Raw genomic sequence first — 9858 nt, 5'->3', positions numbered from 1 at the left:
TCTTTTCTGAACATTGACATTTTAAATTACATGCACACACACAAATACAAACACGTTATTTTAGGAGAATTTTCCTCTCCACTCAGCTTATCCTCCACTGAACAATAATTTAATAAATAATGAGAGTTTAAGAAGTGAGCGATATTCTGCTTTCCAAAGAGATCCAAGAAAATATCTCTAGAAACTCACAAGGGGTCACCGAGGGCCGTACAACTATCGTCCCCAAGTATATACAACACTTTAGGATCCTCAGAGAAAATCCCCAAATGTGTTGTTTTCTGCATAAAATGTATAATTAAATCCACCCTTTAGCAAGCTGAATGCACCAAAAAAACAAACAAACAAACAAACCCCAATCCCCGTGTTCCATCCATGAAATGCCAACTCAAAACTGGGCAAGACCAAACTGGTTGCAACCTGAAGTCCGTTTTGAACATGGAAACCTCACTCCGACGGTGCCATTCGTTGCTTCCGTGGATGATGGATGGCCGAAGACCTTCATCCAAGTTGCAGGGAGTCTCAGGAGGAAGTTTGAAAGAGCTGCGTCATGTGTAAAAATAAACACAAACCGTGGAACCCAGCCTCTTGACTCAAAACCTGGAAACCTCTGAAATGAATCACGTCCCCTTCCTGAGCTCAGAAAGGAGCGTTGCCCCACTCACTCCGATTCTGTCACCTTCTGGATGCAGAAACTTTGAAGTGGGCCTCAAAATGAAAATTCCCTGAGAAAAACGATGACCTCAAAGCAATCTCCCGCCTACAGTGTGTGTGAACAAGCAACATCCCTTGAACGCAAACCCTGTTTTATTCACCATCATCTGATCCCAAGGCTGATGCCATCTTCTCCGGTGGGCACCAAAGGACCCCTTCCCTCTTTCACTTATCACTTAAAGCCAAAGAAAGACTCCAAGATTGGGGGAGGGAGGGAGAGAGAGACCCTGGAAGGAGACTCGGTTCTCATATTAATTTTGCAGGGGACATTTTGAACCATTACACCCACCTCCTCTCCTTCCTTTGTGTGTGAGTTGTTCTTTTTTATCACAGCAGAACAACAAGCAGCCATTCTCTCCTTCAGGCAATTCCACAGACACTAAATGTCTATGGCAGGGGTCAGCAACCTGCTGCTCTGGAGCCGCATGTGGCTCTTTCATCCCTCTGCTGCGGCTCCCTGTTGCTGGTCGGCTCCACAATTGATAGGGCTTTTGGTTAATACAGGTATAGAGGAAAAAGGATGCCATGCTAGGAGGAGACTCTATGGTGGGGGATCACTGGCCGCCATCGCTACCCATTCTCCAAACCACTGGCCGCCATTGCTACCCATTCTCCAAACCACTGGCCGCCATCGCTACTGGTTCAGCTGAACCGATCAGAACTGGGAGCATTTCACTCCTGGTCTTGAGGTCTTCCAACTACTGACTCTACTCAACAGGACAGAAAGCTGAAGTGCCCGGCACCAAAGAGCTAAAAGAAAGAGAAGAGAAGCGACTTGAGTAAGAAGCTAGCAGGGCCTCAGATGTCCAGGAGATCCAGTCTGGTATGCAGCCCATTAAAGCCACTCTTCTTTGGAAAGAGCCTCAGCTATTATGGTCTCAAGCCAAGGACTGTGCTGGGACTTTATTTGCAGCTAAGCTGCCATGGCTGAAATGTTTTTATATATGCTTTGTTGCTACATCAACCGAGCAAACGTCTGCAGAGGAGTTAATCCGTAATGGTACTAAAACAAGAAAATACTTAAGCTAGGTGGACGCGAGCCAAGTGCCTGAATGCCAAGCCACTGCGCTGTATAGGAGAGTATAACGATTCATCGTCTCATCTTTCGTCAGCAGATCATCTGGCAGGATAAAGCGTCTATTGTCTTTTGCCTGGGTTTCTACCACCCTTGCATGGCTTCTGCCGGACAGGTTTGCACGCTAAGATGATTACAATGCCAGGCCGTTGAGTTGGAGATGATTGAAAACGAAAGGTTGTATCATCAACACAGGAACAATTCCCGGAACTGCACCAACTAAAAGATGTGTGTGTGTGTGTGTGTGTGTGTGTGTGTGTGGTGGGTTGCTCCTGGTTCGCACTTGTTCGCAAGAACTGGTAGTAAAAATTTGTAGTAGTTTGGAGAACCGGTAATAACATTGGCTGGCCATGCCCCCCCGAACTGGTCCCCAGCCTGGTCGCCACTTGCTTACCCCGCCCACCTCATCAGAGGCTTTTTTTTTTTTTTTTTACTTTTAAAAACATTTTTTCTACAATCTCTTCGGCCGAAAAAATGCTTTTAAAAGTGAAAAAAAAAAAAAGCCTCTGATGATCGCGTGGCTCAGCTGGGATCGTCAGAGGCTTTTAAAAGCATTTTTTTTCTGCAACCTCTTCGGCCGAAGAAGTTGTAGGGAAAAAAAAATGCCTTTAAAAGCCTCTGGCGATCCCAGCTGAGTTGCCTGATCATCAGAGGCTTTTAAAAGCATTTTTTTTCTGCAACCTCTTAAGGTTGTAGAAAAAATGCTTTTAAAAGTAAAAAAAAAAAAAAGTTGGCCACGCCCACCCACTCACATTACCCCCCACCAAGCCATTCCAACAAAATAAGCCACGCTCACAGAACCGGTAGTAAAAAAATTTAGAACCCACCCCTGGTGTGTGTTTGTCCCTGCGAGGGGGAAGCTGGAAGATGTTCAAGACCAGGCGATGCATGAATTGCATGCCAACCATCCACAGATTCCCCTTATCTCAGGGTGCCAGGCTGAAGAAGGACCCTCGGTCACTCAAAGGCTCTGGAATGCCCAGGTTCCTGTCTCTTTGGAGAGCTGGAAAAGCACTCACCTGTCCAGATTTTTGAGAGCAGGAGAGAATCAACTCAGGGACTTATAAGCTGCTGCTTTGAACTTGGTCTTGTTCCCTGAGCCCAATATCTTTTGGGAAGGGATCAGTGGTGAAATCCAATTTTTTTTACTCCCGGTTCTGTGGGCATGGCTTGGTGGGCATGATGTGGCTTGGTGGTCGTGGCTTGGTGGATGTGGCAGAAAAGGATACTACCAAATCCCCATTCCCTCCCCACTCCTGGGGGAAAGATATTGCAAAATCATCATTCCCACCCCACTCTGGCTGGGGCCAGCCAGAGCTGGTATTTGCCGGTTCTCCGAACCACTCAAAATTTCCGCTACCGGTTCTCCAGAACCTGTCAGAACCTGCTGGATTTCACCCCTGGAAGTGAGGATTTTCTGCTGCTTACATGGAGAGTAAGCTCCTTCTGATCTTGATCTTGGTCTTCCATAAAGACCAACTATCCTCTGCAGCCGGTGCGGCTGGAAGAGATATCGTGGGTTCTCGTTCCACGGATGAATTGTGAGCGTGGCACACAAAAGAGTTGCCACGGTTGCAGAGAAGGGTTGCTTTTTCGGTTTTTGCTTGTGAGATGGGCCTTTTTGGAAACATAGCTGGTTGAAAACGAGACTAGAGGAAAAGAAGACATTAAAAGTCTCAGGAATGAGGAAACAGTTCCACCTTCCCTGGATCTGTGTCGATCAAAACCTGAAACTTCCCCAAAGCAGAAGGAGGAATTCTGTGGGTTGAAGTCCACAGTTCTTAAAGTTGCCAAGGTTGGATATTCCTGTTGTGGAAGCTCCACCAGAAGCAAGAAGTGGCCTCAGCATGCCAGACGCAAGGAAGCCAAGTGAAAATCTAATTGGGCACCTTGTTGGGAAAGGAAAGGAAGACCAGGTCCCCAGGATGAAACATGGAGGCGACTCATCTGCCAGATGTTTCCATTAAGATCTCAAGATGGTACCACATTCTCCTCTGATATAATAAGCTGCCCAAGGAGGCCCCTTTGCCTTGGCTGCACATGTGAAACTCAGAAAGTCAGACACTTTCTTGGCAGAAGTTGTGGTGGGAAAACATCTCCTCCCTAGAGAAACCTTCCTGGTCCCTCCTTGCCCTTTGGACCAAGCCGGGTGGAGGGTGGGGGTAGGTGGCTGATTTGTTTGCCCAAACTTTACAAAGACAATGCCCACTTCCTGATGGTTTTATGCTCCTTTTTATAAAGTTGTGGCCCTTTGGATTATTGTTTTATGCAGAACTACAAGGACAAAACAATGAAAAAAAGTGTTGTTAACCTTCTAATTGGCTTGATTAACTGCAATGCATCGTAAAGTGCTAGATACACCAGAAATGATGTCCCACGGCATGTGGAAAATAAATTACTTTATGTGCAAGAGGCCAGATGGATTTTTTTTAAAAAAATGAATGCCTCATGCTTAAAACGTAAATATTATTTTCAGTATTGGGGCTACCCTTCTTTTAGAATAGATGTTCCCCACCGCCACCAACTGCCACCTTGATAGGAAGTTGTTTGTGTCATTTATTGATGCCAATTCTCAACAGTTGGCAGTCAACATGCTCATTTTTTTTTTGAGCCGGTGAAGAAAAGGATACCCTGATTATAAGGATCTGTCAAGGGCAGATCAGGAATAAGTGGATGGCTGGTCATAAATTCCTTTTTTTCAGTACCATTGTAACTTCAAACAGTTGCTTGAACCATGAATGGTTCAAGGACTACCTGTACAAGCATGCAACCTGGATTTTCTTTGCAGGCTTCATCTTCTTAAGGTCGGTGGGAGCTCTTTTTAAACCTTGGCCAAAGGCGATGTAACAGGCTCAGCCATGCCACAGCCTTCCTGAAATGACCTGGGCTTCGGACTCAGCCTCACCTTATCCTGAAAGTTCTTGCAATTCCATCCTCCTGACGGGGCTCAGAAGGGGAACAGGTCCTCTCGACATGGAGTGTTTGATTCTCTCCTTACGTCATCGCTCGGCTAAGCTAAGCTCTCTTTCCCTGTTTGCAGGGCGGGGCACTTGCCCAACTCGCCTTTTCAAATGCACCTCCTTGGTTCAGTGCAGGCAAGATTCTGATATGAAGCAATAGCAATGATTCCTTTGTGGGGGCCACATCTCATGAACGTCAGGAGGAACCTCTAGGAACTCTGTTGTTCACAGGGTGAATTCATCGCAGAAAATCTCATTCTTGGTAATCTTGAAGTTGAGAGGATGGAAACCTTCCCTGAAAGTCTTAGGGATGGAACATCAAGGCAAACAAGTTAAGAGTTGTTAACCTAATCTTGTGAAACTTCTTCTCTGGAAGTATTGTATTGCAAACTAGGGCATACAAAACCTTTGCTAGACCAATTCTCAAATACAGCTCATTTTCCTGGAACCCGCACTGTAAATCAGACATTAATACAATTGAGCAAGTCCAGAAGTATTTCACGAGAAGAGTCCTTCACTCCTCTGCTCACAACAGAATCCCTTATGCCACCAGGCTTCAAATTTTGGGCTTGGACAACCTAGAACTACGCTGCCTTCGGTCTGCCCTAAGCGTAGTACACAAAATTATCTGCCACAATGTCCTACCTGTCAATGACTACTTCAGCTTCAACCACAACACACGAGCACACAATAGATACAAACTTAAGGTAAACCACTCCAAACTCGATTGCAGAAAATATGACTTCAGCAACAGAGTGGTCAATGCCTGGAATGCACTACCTGACTCTGTTGTTACATCCTCAAACCCCCAAAACTTTAACCATAAACTGTCTACTGTCAACCTCACCCCATTCCTAAGAGGTCTGTAAGGGGTGTGCATAAGAGCACCAGCGTGCCTACCATCCTGTCCTACTGTCCCCTTTTATCTGTATCCATTTCATGTATTAATAATCATGTTTATACTTATACAGTATCTGTTATCTTATACATGTTTGACAAATAAAATAAATAAAATAAAATAAATAATAAATAAATAAAACAGGAGAAAGTGAGATAACTCTGGGCTAACAAAAGTTCTGGTAAGGAAAACTAAAGCCAGTTCCAATGTCCCCAAGAAGCTTCAACTGGTCTGGTGTGAAGTTTCTTGGACATCTCATCTTCTCTTCCTATTTTCTGAAAACAAGATCATGTCGTTGTTGGAGGGCGCCGGATCTCTGCTCATCTTCCTTCCCATCTTCCAGAGGAGAAAGCATCTCTGTGCCAACATTTATCACTTGAACTACAGAATGATGCAAAGGTTTGGAGTAAAGTCAGAACCAGTGGTGGGTTTCAAATTTTTTTACTACCGGTTCTGTGGGCGTGGCTTGGTGGGCATGGCAGGGGAAGGATACTGTAAAATCTCCATTCCCACCCCACTCCAGGGGAAGGATACTGCAAAATCCCCATTTCCTCCTGATCAGCTGGGACGTGGGAAGCAGAGAATAGATGGGGGCGGGGCCAGTCAGAATTTTTACTACCGGTTCTCCGAACTACTCAAAATTTCTGTTACGGGTTCTCCAGAACTGGTCAGAACCTGCTGAAACCCACCTCTGGCCAGAACCTTTTCTGATGCTTCACCAAGTCCATTCTGGAGTTTGGCTTAATGATCCCCGACTGGGAAGTCATCACTTCCAGACTGCAGATGTGGGAACATTCCCAGCATTGAAGATTTGTGATTTCTCTTCCGCTGCTTCACATTCTGCCAGCCTTGAGAACTTTTCACAGATGGGATTAAAAATAAGAATGACGTATCAGTTGGGTGACTGTTGGAAAACTAGAAAGAGGAAGGAGGAAATTAGGTATGTTTGCCACCTCGGGTTATTTGTAAAAATAATAAAGGTGGGTTGAAAAAAAAAATCTAAATCAAACATTATCATTTGGCAATAAATCACAACCACTTGCTGATTGGTGAAACTAATCCAAGCCAAATATTTTCAATGCACACTCACTTCTGAAGTTAATTTGATACAAAGATAGTAAGGGTTAAGGCATACCCTATCCTAAAACCTTGTTTCCTTCATGAAATGCAATAAAAAGCTGGTTTCTGGAAAAGCTAAATTCAGGCAGGTTCCTGGTAGCCCAGCCCATCACTAAGACATTAGCAAACTGACAAGGTCAAAAGAAGAATGTTGAACTGATAAAATCCAGTGCAGTTTACCTGGAATAAACTCGCAGACTTCATGGTCTTACTTCAAAGCAGGAAGGTTTGTATTTTTAACCACAAATTCAGTTCATTGATCTCTTTATTTAAACTGTGTTTAAATAAAGGTGCATTTTACGAAACTTCTACTCTCTCTGTCGGATTGAAAACCATTTAAGAAAGGGAGAAAAAGTAACTTTTATTCTAGCCTAACCCTGCTGCCTTGTAGACCAATGGATTAGGTGGGCCACCCATGCCTGATCTCAAAGTTTGTGGAACCTGTTCAGACCTGAGCTGGGAGTTTATGACAATCTCCAAATTGCAGGCTGGACTAGGAAATCCAACATATAGCCTGTATTAAGGCAGCTGCAGGCCGCGTCTTTCCAGCTTCCACGATCACAGGTGGTGCCCCTGAAGTCACCAGGAAGTGAGCTCAAGCAGAAGAATGTTTTGTTAGAAAGCACAGCAGAAAATAATTAAAAAAAAATTTTTTTTAGATACAGGATACAAATGTTTTGGAGTCTATAAAGCAGCCAGCACTCAAGTCTACAAAGAAACTTTAATTTCGCCAATACCGAATTATTTTGGCTGGTGAATCTAGGCGCCTTGCTTATTAGAAGATTGTCAATCCGTTTGTGAATTAATAAAGGCCTTCAAACTTTCAGACGAAAGCAACCGTTTTAGGAGGTTTGCTACTCAGCTGGAGCAGCCCACAAGAACAAATAAATAATTACAGGATTGAAATCCCACCCTCTCCCCGATTCATCCCTAAAAGCCGGCCCCTTGCAATGGAGGTGCCATGGCGTTTTTTTCTCCTTTCTTTTCCCCTTTGGCTTGCATGCTGAAAACACAACACAGGCAAAGACCACAGCCACAAACAGCTGCGTGACATGACAGCACATCTTTTAATCCCAGTAAGTAGAAAAGGTGCCTCACTCCCTGCAGGAAAGCATATTTGGCACCACCTGGGCAGCCAGGTAAACACACCTGATCCAGGATGAGCCTTTTAAGTCTTGACATCCAAATGAAAAGCTTAAATACCCTCGGACTTTTGCTACCCAAAGCCCAGTAGCTGGTTTTGATCTGGGGTTTAAGATGGCTGAGTTTGAATCGAATCTAAGAACATTTATCTTCTGCTCCATGGCTAAATTAGGAGCCCAGCTAAAGAAACAGCATTTCCTCTTTCATTCAATCAATCCTGGCAATTCTGCCCCACCAGGCATCTTTAAACCCGTGGGCCTCCTACCTACCCTGCATCTAGGGCAGGGGTCTGCAACCTTAAATACTCAAAGAGCCATTTGGGCCCATTTTCCACAGAAAAGAAAACACCGGGAGCCACAAAAACCTTCCCGTGCCTGACTATTTCCGGAGCAGCCACAAAACTAGCATATATAGTTGAATTAAACGTTCTGTTTTCTTCTGAAACTTTTCTTTCTTGGATTTATTTATGGCTGGCCTACCGGAGGTTGAAAAGCTCAATAAATTGCATGCTGGCAGGTGTCACACATTAACAGTTATAACACATATTTTGAGTGACCGGGAGCCGCAGCAGAGGGGTGAAAGAGCCACATGCGGCTCCAGAGCCACAGGTTGCTGACTCCTGACTTGCCTTGATCTAGGGCAAGTCGGGTGTCTTGGGCAGGCGAGCAAGGGTCCTTGAACTGCGCTCTTTTGGCCAATCTGCAGTGGTGACCACGCTGGACCCTTGGAAGGGCTAATTCAAACTCTTCTACCCTGTTTTCGTGAAAATAAGACCTCCCTGGATAATAAGCCCACTTGGACTTTTGAGCGCATGAGTGGCTAGGGTTAGGGAGACAGAGCTGGAAATCAGGTAAGATGGCAAGAGGAGCCCCGTCTTGCTCCATGTACCCCAAAATAATAAGACCACCTCGAAAATAAGGCCAAGTGCTTATTTTGGGATTCAAAAAAATATAAGACAGAGTCTTATTTTCGGGGAAACACGGTATGGTACTAGGACTTTCCTCTATGAACTTCCTATGTTTGTTTCTCTTTTGTAGACACCAGCTGAGAAAACTTAAGGTCACAGTTGGATTTTGAGGGATTTTTCAGGGGGCTTTCAATCTTAGAGGCTGGAGTAACAGACTGTTCCCATTTCCACTTGCTTGAAGCTTGGGAGCAAAGCTGTAGGGCGGGGTCTCCCTGAAGCACTGAGATGTCCACAGTGGGTCAGAAGGTGGAGACAGATCTCCCAGATTCTCCCCCTTTGCACACCCTACTCAGTTTTGCCCCTTTGTCGCAGACACCCATCCGGAAAGATTCTTAGCCAAAGAATTTTTAATCAGCTTATCTGCTCTCTTCTACTGTTCACACTTCTCCATTTGATATGCATCTCATTATTTCCTTCCCAAGGTCGGAAAGCATGAATCGTTCCAAAAACTTGGCATCCAGGGGTCTTTGTAGTAGATGTGTGCATTTAATTTTCTTACGCATTTTTTAAAAAAACTTTAGGAATTCACAACCTGCTTGAAAGAATTCGGTTTAGAAATGTAAGTAGAAACTCTCCATTAAGCAAGGCCACTTTCCAAGCCAACAGGCTGCCTCTTGTGGCAAGGAGTTCCAGCACCACCACCTTGTTGTCCCGTACACAACGGTGCCCCCTTGTCTCTGTCCTGGATTGCCAGCCTGGTGAGGAGACCAGGCAACCCAGAAGTGGGTGGCAAAGAAAACAACAACAACAAGGGGTGTCTCTTTTCTGTCCAGGCTGCAGGGAGGACTCTTTGCAGAGACAACTCTCGTCTGCAGGGCACAAAGGAGGGGAACTTTGATGCCCAGCACGGAAGCCGATTCTCCTGCCCTCCAGAAGGTCTGTTGGCATCTACCAACCCAACAGCTGAGGATGCTTCCGCTGCCTCTTCCCGCCACGTTTCCTCTGAGCAGCCGTCACGAGGAAGCCGCCGGTGCTGCAATATTTT

Source organism: Pantherophis guttatus, chromosome 12 (assembly GCF_059756535.1).
Source record: "Pantherophis guttatus breed Tessera chromosome 12, ASM5975653v1, whole genome shotgun sequence".
NCBI classification, from domain to species: Eukaryota; Metazoa; Chordata; class Lepidosauria; order Squamata; family Colubridae; genus Pantherophis; species Pantherophis guttatus.
Note: the sequence above shows the minus strand (reverse complement) of the source record.